A 10,476-nucleotide genomic window follows, 5' to 3' on the forward strand; every position below is an offset into this window, starting at 1 on the left:
TCGCGAGAGCCTGAAGAGCCCCGTGCCTTCACAGATGATCACAGCCATGATGAATCCTATCGAAAGTAGCAAGAAGTAAGTGTGGTTGAATTGACGCCACCAAATCATGGGGGCGAAAAGAAAAGTTTGGTATTGCAATTATTTAAGAATGACGAGTATGCTTCGTATGATACTAAGAATAAAAAAAGGAAAAACAAGACTCCATCAGAGTCTACAAATGATTCTGAGGACACGACCAATAAAAAGAGGAAACTCTGCTCTAGCAACTTAAAAAAGAGGTCAGAAGTTACTGAAACCCAGAGGGACCAGCTAGATGTGGTTCGACAGGATTTCGTGGCGTCACCGATCAACACTACAAATCATGAAAAACAAATGGTCTTAGTTGATGACATTGTCGTGCTATTGAAGCAATTGCAATGCCTCACGCAAAAAGATGGATCTGAAGATGTCGTATGGTTGGGTGACGAAGTAAGATATTTCACAAATTAGTTTATGAAGTTTCATTTTAGTACAATACAATTAACTTGATTATTGTTGTAGGTGGTTGATGCTGCGATCCAGCTTATGCGCCATGATGACCCAATTGACACAAGGGACGGCCAACTGGTTTATATTGAGAGGGTGGCCAGTGTCGCTAAGCTCGAAAGAGATGGTAGGATAGAGGAGTGCTACGAGGACGTTTTGGAAAGCATTCCTGGAACAACATAAGGCACCAGCTACCTGAAACATGATATGGTATTTTAACCTGACATAGAACAAATTTTTTTATTACTATACACGCTGATATAACTATCTGTGCACTCCAGGTTTTCCTACCTACGAACAGCCAAAACGTCCACTGGTTACTTGTGGTCGTAAACCCCAGAAGGAAGGAGATTCAGGTTCTCGATTCACTTTTCCACTATATGGTACCCAAAGAAGTAAATAACATGGTGAGAATTTCAACATATTTAATTATAACAAAGGATTTGACATCGTATGTAAGTATTAGTCGTAGGCAACTTCTCATCCCATTGGGCTTGCAGGTACGTGGGATGGAAGCACATCTGAGAGCAGCAAGGCGAGTCAATGGGATAGAAAGCAATGCATGGGAAGACATTAACGTGACGCATTGGCCAGTACAGAACATTAATGTGCCAAAAGCCGATGTGACGTCAGTCAAAAATATTAGCTTTTGTTTTTATTTTAGATTGTTAATATCTGAAATGCTGATCTAACAACATAAAATGTTGCAGTTCTTGTTGTGCACTGTACATGCTGAAGAACATCGAATTATTTACGGGAGTAAAACTGAGGAAGCAATATGATGAAGTACGTAGAGTAACACCTAAAATTATGTCATTTTCTGAAACTTATGGAACGATACTAACATATCCTTGCATGCAGGCCTACATCAAGAGCAGAAAAAGAGCTACCTGTTGTGCTTGTCGATTCACCCTACAACAAAATGAAATACATGAATAGGTTCAAGCAGTACCATACTAGGCTATTGGATGCAGATGCGGTTCAAGACAATGAAGATGCAAGCAGTTAGTCCAGCAGTGTGGAGTGTACACTTGGCCATAAAGCGATAGAGTAGGTTGTGGTTGGGTTTTAGTCCCGAAGAAGGTTACCTAGCCGTGTTCTTCGTCCATTGTGCATGATTCAAGTTGTAAAACTTCAATAATATTGGTTACAATATTTTGCTTGAAATAAATTTGGTCTCTACGGGATCTCGTAAATTTATATTTGCTTTTTACTACCATGTGACAGTAATGGTGCCTGGGCAACGTTCAGACCAATTACAGTGCAAAGGCAACCCTAGAAGAATAATGGATTATGATATGTCTATTTTCATATGAGAGAAAAAGGTACGAGCATGAGCATAGCCTCACAACAGAAGAAAAAATACTGCCTGATTCAACACGCAATCCCAGCAATCCCAGAAAATGGGACAGTCAATGTCTCGTAGGTAGGCTGCAAATCCAATAAAATAGAGCATAGGATAACAAGAGAAAAGCACGTACCGTAGGGGGCCTCTGCAGGTGCTGCAACGCTGAATTGAAGGGATCACCTTCAGGAGCACAGTGGTGTGGCCATGGTACATCCATCCTGCCTTAGGGAATCACATAGCATGTTCTATCATAGCCCTGCAAAATAGAGGAAAAATTACTACTTGTACTAACCTTGTTGAAATATCGAGGATGTCGCCTAGAGGGGGGGTGAATAGGCGCTTTAAAATAATTACGGTTTAGGCTTGAACAAATGCGGAATAAACCTAGCGGTTAATTTGTCAAGCACAAAACCTACAACAACTAGGCTCACCTATGTGCACCAACAACTTATGCTAAGCAAGATAAGCAACTATGTGATAGCAAGATATATGACAAAGAACAATATGGCTATCACAAAGTAAAGTGCATAAGTAAAGGGGCTCGGGTAAGAGATAACCGAGGCACGCGGAGACGATGATGTATCCCGAAGTTCACACCCTTGCGGATGCTACTGTCCGTTTGGAGCGGTGTGGAGGCACAATGCTCCCCAAGAAGCCACTAGGGCCACCGTAATCTCCTCACGCCCTCGCACAGTGCAAGATGTCGTGATTCTACTAAGGGACCCTTGAGGGCGGTCACCGAACCCGTACAAAGGGCGACCCTTGGGGGCGGTCACCGAACCCGTACACTTTGGCAACCCTTGGGGGCGGTCACTGGTACCCGTCAAATTGCTCGGGGCGATCTCTACAACCTAATTGGAGACCCCAACGCTTGCCCGGAGCTTTACACCACAATGATTGAGCTCCGAACACCACCAACCGTCTAGGGCGCCCAAGCACCCAAGAGGAACAAGCTCAAGGGCACCAAGCACCCAAGAGTAATAAGCTTCTCAACTTGTAACTTCCACGTATCGCCGTGGAGAACTCAAACCGATGCACCAAATGCAATGGCAAGGGCACACGGGGTGCCCAAGTCCTTCTCTCTCAAATCCCACCGAAGCAACTAATGCTAGGGAGGAAAATGAGAGGAAGAACAAGAAGGAGAACACAAAGAACTCCAAGAACTAGATCCAAGGGGTTCCCCTCACATAGAGGAGAAAGTGATTGGTGCAAATGTGGATCTAGATCTCCTCTCTCTTTTCCCTCAAAAACTAGCAAGAATCCATGGAGGGATTGAGAGTTAGCAAGCTCGAAGAAGGTCAACAATGGGGGAAGAACACGAGCTCAAAGGATAAGGTTGAATGGGGAAGAATACCCCTTTTATAGGAGCTCCCGAATCCAACCGTTATGCTCACAGCCCGCACAGAGCGGTACTACCGCTCCAAGGAGCGGTACTACCACTAGGGCGGTAGTACCCCTTTGAAACACAACAGCGAGGAGGCAAAAAGGCCAAAAGAACCTTCGGAGCGGTAGTACCGCTCGTCCTCACGGTACTACCGCTCGACCTCACGGTACTACCGCAAATGGTAGCGGTACTACTGCTTGCGAGCGGTACTAAAAAAATACTTCTGTGCCTACTTCCGCTGAGCAAAACACGAGATTTTGGTCCGGAGCGGTACTACCGCTTAGGAGCCGCGGTAGTACTACTCTGGGGCGGTACTACCGCTCAGGAGCCGCGGTAGTACTGCTCTGGAGCGGTAGTAAAAAATTACATCCGCTCTAGTCGCGGTAGTACCGCTGCAGCCTTTACCAAAACAGCCACAACTTTTGCAAACGGACTCCGAATTCAACGAAACCAAGTTTGTTGGAAAGCTAACGACATGGGCTAACAAAATCTTGATAGAAATATCAAGAATGAGCAAATGAGAAAAGTCCCAAAGGAAAATGGTGATAACCCTTCCTCGGAAAAGACCGGTAAAACCTCCAACACCGAAAACATCATAGAAGACGCATGTGAACTCCGTTTTCGATGAACTCAAGCTTGTCATCAAGATGACCATAAGCTCTAAGACTCACAAAGAGAACCAAACAAGAACCAAGAAACATGATGCAAGGATGCAAGGGTTTGAGCTCTCTACTAACGATACGATCAAGCTACCAACTTGAGAGCCCCCCTTGATAGTATGGCAAACGATCATATAACCCGGTCTCCCTACTACCACCATGAGACCGGTAAAATAGAAAACCTATCAAGGGCAAACCTTTGCCTTGCACATGGTCCACTTGAGCTAGATGATGACGATCTTGACTCCCTCAAGATGGACCACCTTTCTTGATTGCGTTGGCTCGATGAAGACTAGATGATTGCTCCCCCATAGTCCACTATGGGTGAGCCACTCTTCGGCTCATCTTCACAAGTCCATTGACACCACAATGGATGGCAAGATTCAAGCACTTGATCTCTTCGTGATGCTCCACTTGAACTTGCACACGGCAATCTTGATGACGATCACCACTTGATGTCATCCTTTCCATGGGTTGTATGATATCTTCCTCTTGATGCAAGCCCATGGATACGTACCTAACCCCACATAGAACTCTCACATAGACCATGGGTTAGTACACAAAGTGCAATGGACAATGCTTACCATACCATGGGATCACTTGATCCCTCTCGGTACATCTTCTACGCTTTGTGAGTTGATCAACTTGATTCACTATTCACTTAGTCTTGATCAACCTTAAATCTTTGCAACTCTCTTCAATTGGATGATGTATTGAAGGTAAACATGAATGATCACACAACCTTCTTCTTCAAGACATGCTTGCAATAAGCTCAACACTCGCATGACCAATCTTTGGATAATTCCTTAATAGCACCTTGGTCAACTCATAAACTCCTTGAAGCCAACACATGGACTTCAAGAAAATCCTATGGACAAATCCTTCAAATATAACTCAAGACAACCATTAGTCCATAGAGATTGTCATCAATTACCAAAACCAAACATGGGGGCACCGCATGTTCTTTCACTTGTCAAGTGTGTGCATGTAACAAATGTTGGACATAACTAAACACGGAAGAATGAAATGCAACATATGGAAGAACCGAATGCTCATTCATTTCTCTCAGCTTTTTGCGAGGATCATTACTCTCCCTTTAACAAGGCTAAAACATCATAATAAGAATTAACACCAATATTCAAAAGGTGGATATCCCATGTGAATCTAATTTTTCTTATAAAGCACATGCCAAGTCTGTTGATCCCAGTCCAGCAATTGCACAAGAAGAAGTGAGCATCATAAATATTGAGCAACATAGGCTATGAATTGTTTATAGTACATTCCAAAATTAATAGCTTATCATCTCTATTGTTCTCCAAATCTCACCTATCAGCCAAATTGAAAGAATACATGTTTAATGCAACGATTGAACGTTCGTAGATCATGCAGTCGGGGCTGGACGAATGGGGCTGGTCGTCGAGGCCGGCGGCCGGCTTCATCTAGTCCCGCAGAACATGATCCATACCCAACCGCCTTGCCATCGGACGAGATGCATGGCCAGATGAAAGCTGCAGCCATGGTGGAGAGGTGATATGTAGTGGACGCAAACAACCAATTGGGGTGTGGGAAAGAGGTTGCCTATAAGCTTGTGGCTATAGGCACCCGCATGGAGGACTGGGAGGTGGGATGGCGCCGAATCTTCGCCAGTGGCCGCCGCGGGGAGGGCAGTGCGCCTCCTCTCATGTTCTTCGTTGAAAAGGTGGTGCGAGCTCGCGAGGGAATTGGGGTGGAGGAAATGAGGGGCCGCGACGCGCGGCTAGATCCTACCGGCGAGGAGGGAGGGAGGGGCCGCTACGAGTGGCTAGATCCTGCTGGCGGGGATTAAAACCCTCGCGGCAACGAGGAATAAACCCTAGCAAACGGGATAAAAATCAAACAGAAAATAGCCCTGAAATTCATACCGAGAATACCCTCGAAATATTTGGGAGGGAAAATCAGATCAGTTTGAAATATTTTTTCTTCCGAAAATGTCCCTCGGGGTCTACTATAATACACGTGACATCAGCGTATTGCATCAAATCTGGACCGTTGAATTCGCTCCGACAGCGGTCCATATCGTCCGGATGCACTGTAAAATGACTCTAATAGTACAGCCAACTGATGGCTATATGATGTTGCCATGTCATCTTTAGCCAAACTTTTAGCGGCCACGTACAATAGTTAGATGTAAAGATGTGCTACTTTATTAATGCATGACCCATTTTTCACTCTCACAAAGTGTCTAGGAGCACGTGTTGCAGCCAACAATGGCGGAGCCAGCACAGGAGCATTGGGTTCAGCTGAACCCAATGATTTGTCATGTCCAGGTATGTATACACATGTGATCGCAAAAAAAAAAAGGTATGTATACACATGTACTTACGTGCTTGAACCCAGTGAAAAATAAGGATTGAACCCATCAACTTGCAACGCTTGATGAGAAGCCCAAAAGCCCACAATGTTAAACCTTCCGTGCACCCTGGCTTGTTCGTGGCTTCCTGCCCCAATTCCTATTCTCCTATACGTGTATACACCAGCCGCCAGCCGCTAGCCGCAACAAACCCTTAATTTTTTCTGTAGCTTCCTCAACTCGATCTACCCTCTTCTTCTTTTTTTTGAATTGGAATACCTTCCATTCCATTGCTTTACGCCGGACCGACCAAATCGGCGGTCACTGCATCAGTTACAAGAGGGGGAAAGTTCGAGAGCCACACATATTGGCTCCCATATGTACCCTGCCTACCCATAGCTGCCAGCATATGTGTTGGGGTATTACAAGAGCGTGGGCAGTGTACAATGCTCCACTGGATAAAACCTAGCTGGAGGAGGAATCTCGTCTCCCGAAATATGGCACCTAGACTTGAACGATCCAAAACATCGGTGGAGATGGCGCTGACAAGACCCAAGCAGTCAGTTTCGAACACAACCCGTCCCATTCCTTGGGCTTCAGCAAGAGAGATTGCATGAATTAGATCTAGTGCCTCTGCATGAACATCTTCAGTTGCATGTTGTAGCTCTCCGGTCGCAGCAAAGATGACGTCGCCCGTGTGATGTCGAGCGACGTAGCCCCAGCCTGCGTGGTGCTCCTCCAGAGAAAAGGCCCCGTCGACATTTATTTTCACTACATCTGCTGCGGGTTTGGACCATTTAGCAGAAGGTTTGTGTTGTACCGGCGCTTTCTACGAGTTGAACTCCCGCCATTCTGACAAGGCCTTGTCCATGAGCAAAAGGAACTGGTCAGTCGACGCCCTGCTTTGCTGGTGCTTTACTTTCTTCCTCTCAGTCTACCAAATCCATAGGAGGCAAATGATCTTGAGCGAAGCTTCCTCAGGGAAAGAGAAGATACACTCTAGGAGTTGGCGAGGGGAAGAACATTCCAGGAGCCGCAGTCTATAACCCTCCAGGCCTGTCGTGCGCCACATGAGCTTAACTTCCCAACACCGCAAGAAAAGGTGTCCTCTGTCTTCAGGGAGGCGTTTGCACATGCGGCAATCCGTGTCCAGTTCCACACTGATGCGCTCGGTATTCCTGAGCATTGGATGACTGTTATGCACCACGCGCCACATGAAATGATGTACCTTTCCCGGGCATTGGATCTTCCACAGTTTCAGCCACAGCTTTCTGTCGCCACCCTATCCCATGGAGCTTTCGCCCGGCGGGTGACTACTATGGCGTTTCTGGAGATCAGCATGTACTCTGTAGGCGGACCTGACCGAAAACATGCCTTTGTTGTCGAACTGCCACGTGATAAAGTCATCATGGTGTTCAAAGATAGGGATACCGAGGATAGTGGTGGCCTCATCAGCAAGGAAAGTTTTGCACACGAGTTGTTGGTCCCATGTGTGTGTGGTCGGGTCGATCAGCTCCGCAATGGTGGTTAGCAAGATATTCCCTCATGGTGATCTTGGAAATCTCACGGGGCCTGTGGGGAGCCATGGGTCATGCCATATCCGGATCCGATCGCCTTTTCCAACTCTCCAGACCATACCCTCCTTGATTATATCCACTCCTTGGAGAATGCTGCACCAAACATAGCTGATAACGGGGACGAGTTGTGCTGTTAGGAGATCACCAGTAGGGTAGTAGCAAGCTTTTAACACACGAGCACATAGGGAGTCTGGGGCTTGCAGTAGCCTCCACACTTGGCGTGACAGCATGGCCATGTTGAACGAGTGCAGATCCCTAAAGCCAAGGCCTCCCTCCTCCTTTGGTAGTGTCATGTTCTCCCACCCGACCCAGTGGTACTTCTTGTCATATTCTTGGTTTGCCAACTAGAAGCGGCAGATCATCTGGCTAATGCTCTCGCAGAGTGACTTGGTCAAATCGAAGCAGGCCATGGCATAAGCTGGTATGGCTTGGAGCACTGTTTTGATCAGAATCTCCTTCCCCTTCTTTGACAGGAGTTTTATCTTATACCCCTATAGGATCTCCCAGATCCGGTCACGCAAGTATTCGAAGCAGGCCTGGCGTGACTTGCCAACGTAGGCCGATAGCCCAAGGTATTTCCCTTGGTGGCCTTCGGTGCGGAGCCCAAGCAGTTGGATAAGGCTGTCCGTTCTCTACCACGGTGTGTTTTTGCTGAAGAGTATAGCTGACATGTCCCGATTTATTGTCTGGCCTGATCCTCGTTCATACACCTCCAGTATATCCCCTACCGCATTCACGCTCTCCTTCGTGGTCTCCATGAGCAGAAGTGATTCGTCGACAAACAACAGATGAGTAACTGGTGGGGCAGTTGGAGCGATCTTTATGCCTCTTAGGACCCCTGTTGATTCAGCCTGATGTAGGAGCACTGACGGCCCCTCTGCGCAGAGGAGGAAAAGGTACAGTGAGATAGGGCAGCCCTACCTTAAGCCTCGTCCTGGGATCACCGTATCAGTGCATGTGTTATTAATCTTGAACCGGAACTTGACAGTGCGCATGCACTTGCTGATTTGGTTTATGAAGGCCGGAGCAAAGTCAAGCTGGCCGAAGATCTTCTCTGGGAACGACCACTCCACACGGTCGTAGGCCTTACTCATGTCAAGTTTGAGCGCTGCATTACTAGTGCCTCCAGCTCTTTTCCTCTTCAAGAAGTGTGTCATCTCATATGCCAAGATTGTGTTATCGGAGAAGAGTCGACCCGGGACAAAAGCACTATGGTTTGGTGATATAATCTCCCCCAAGATATCCTTCAGTCAGTTGGCGATGACTTTCGACACGAGCTTGTAAACAACATTCCATAGGCTAATTGAGCGTAGGTCTTTGAGACATTCAGGGTTCTGAACCTTTGGGATAAGCACCACTAGTGTGTCATTCCATCCCTCTGGTATGCTGCCGCCATGTAACACTTGCAAGACTTCGTGTACCACTTCATCGCCAATCAACCTCCAGAAATGCTTGTAGAAGATGGCTGGAAGGCCATCCACTCCTGGTGCTTTCAGGTCCCCGATGGAGTCCAGGGCCTCCTTTACCTCCGCTGCAGTGAACTCCTTTGTGAGAAACGCATTCATCGCTAGAGTGACTTTTGGTGTGATATGATCAAGTATATTCGCCACTTCCGAACCTGCCATGGGGGTAAACAAGCTAGAGAAATAGTTAGTTACTAGGGCCTTTAAGCCCTCCTCCCACGACACCTCCAATCCATCCTCCCTCTTTAGTTTTACCATAGTGTTCTTCCTTCTCCGTTCCGAGGCGAAAGCTTGGAACAATTTTGTGTTTCGGTCTTCCTTCTCCAACCAGTTAACATGGGCACGTTGTTTTGCTGCCAGATCAATTTGCTCTTCCAACTTGCTTAGTTGGCTTTTGGTGGTCAACTCCCACCTGATCTGGCTTTGCGATAGTGGTTGCCTTCGAATTTCTTCCAACTCTTTTCTTAGCTTCCTCGCTGGTTTTTGTAGGTCACCCAGGACATCTCGATTCCATATATGTAAGGCCTCCTGGATTGCCGCTAGCTTGCTAGAAACTGAGGTGTGTTCCGCTTCAGTCCATGCTTGCTGCACCAACTCCTCACACTCTTCTTCCAGCAACTAGCGCGCTTCAAAACGTTTTGTTTGTGCCCTGCTGGGAGTTCTCCTTGATGCTCTGTCCCCGTGCACCCAGAGAACGAATGGCCTATGGTCGGAGTGTTCTGGATTGCCATTTATTACCTTGTAGTATGGAAAACGGGCGCACAACATGGGGAGGCAACCACTCTTCTGTTTCGCCTCGATACACCAGCGACGAGCCAATAAGGTACACCAAACTCTACGATCTCCCACTCCCCTCTTGTCAGAAACGGCAATCATGTCTGCAGTTGTGGACCAAATTCGAGGTACTGAGTCGTCTTCAAATCTCCTCTCTGTTGTGCATGCCGTAGTTTTCTAATTACTTCTCCTACTTACTTGGTTGATCTATACTATGGATCGGCATTTCTCGAAGAGAAATCCATCACCAGATTAAGGTAATGATGTAGGGAAAGCGCACCAAATGCCACTGCAAGTAGTCTTCGGAAGCCTTCTTTTGTAGAAAAATTAATTTAGATCAGTTTCCTTAGCCCAATCTCATCTACTCTCGGTGGACAAAAAATTCAAAAAACTGTAAATAAAATAAAATCTGAAATT

At 46.6% G+C, this 10,476-nt stretch overlaps 1 pseudogene; it reads right to left on the bottom strand.

Annotated features, from left to right (window-relative positions):
* Nucleotides 1-6,540: 6,540 nt before the first annotated feature.
* Nucleotides 6,541-8,979, bottom strand: LOC119284274 (annotated as a pseudogene).
* Nucleotides 8,980-10,476: the final 1,497 nt, after the last annotated feature.

Source organism: Triticum dicoccoides, chromosome 4A (assembly GCF_002162155.2).
Source record: "Triticum dicoccoides isolate Atlit2015 ecotype Zavitan chromosome 4A, WEW_v2.0, whole genome shotgun sequence".
NCBI classification, from domain to species: Eukaryota; Viridiplantae; Streptophyta; class Magnoliopsida; order Poales; family Poaceae; genus Triticum; species Triticum dicoccoides.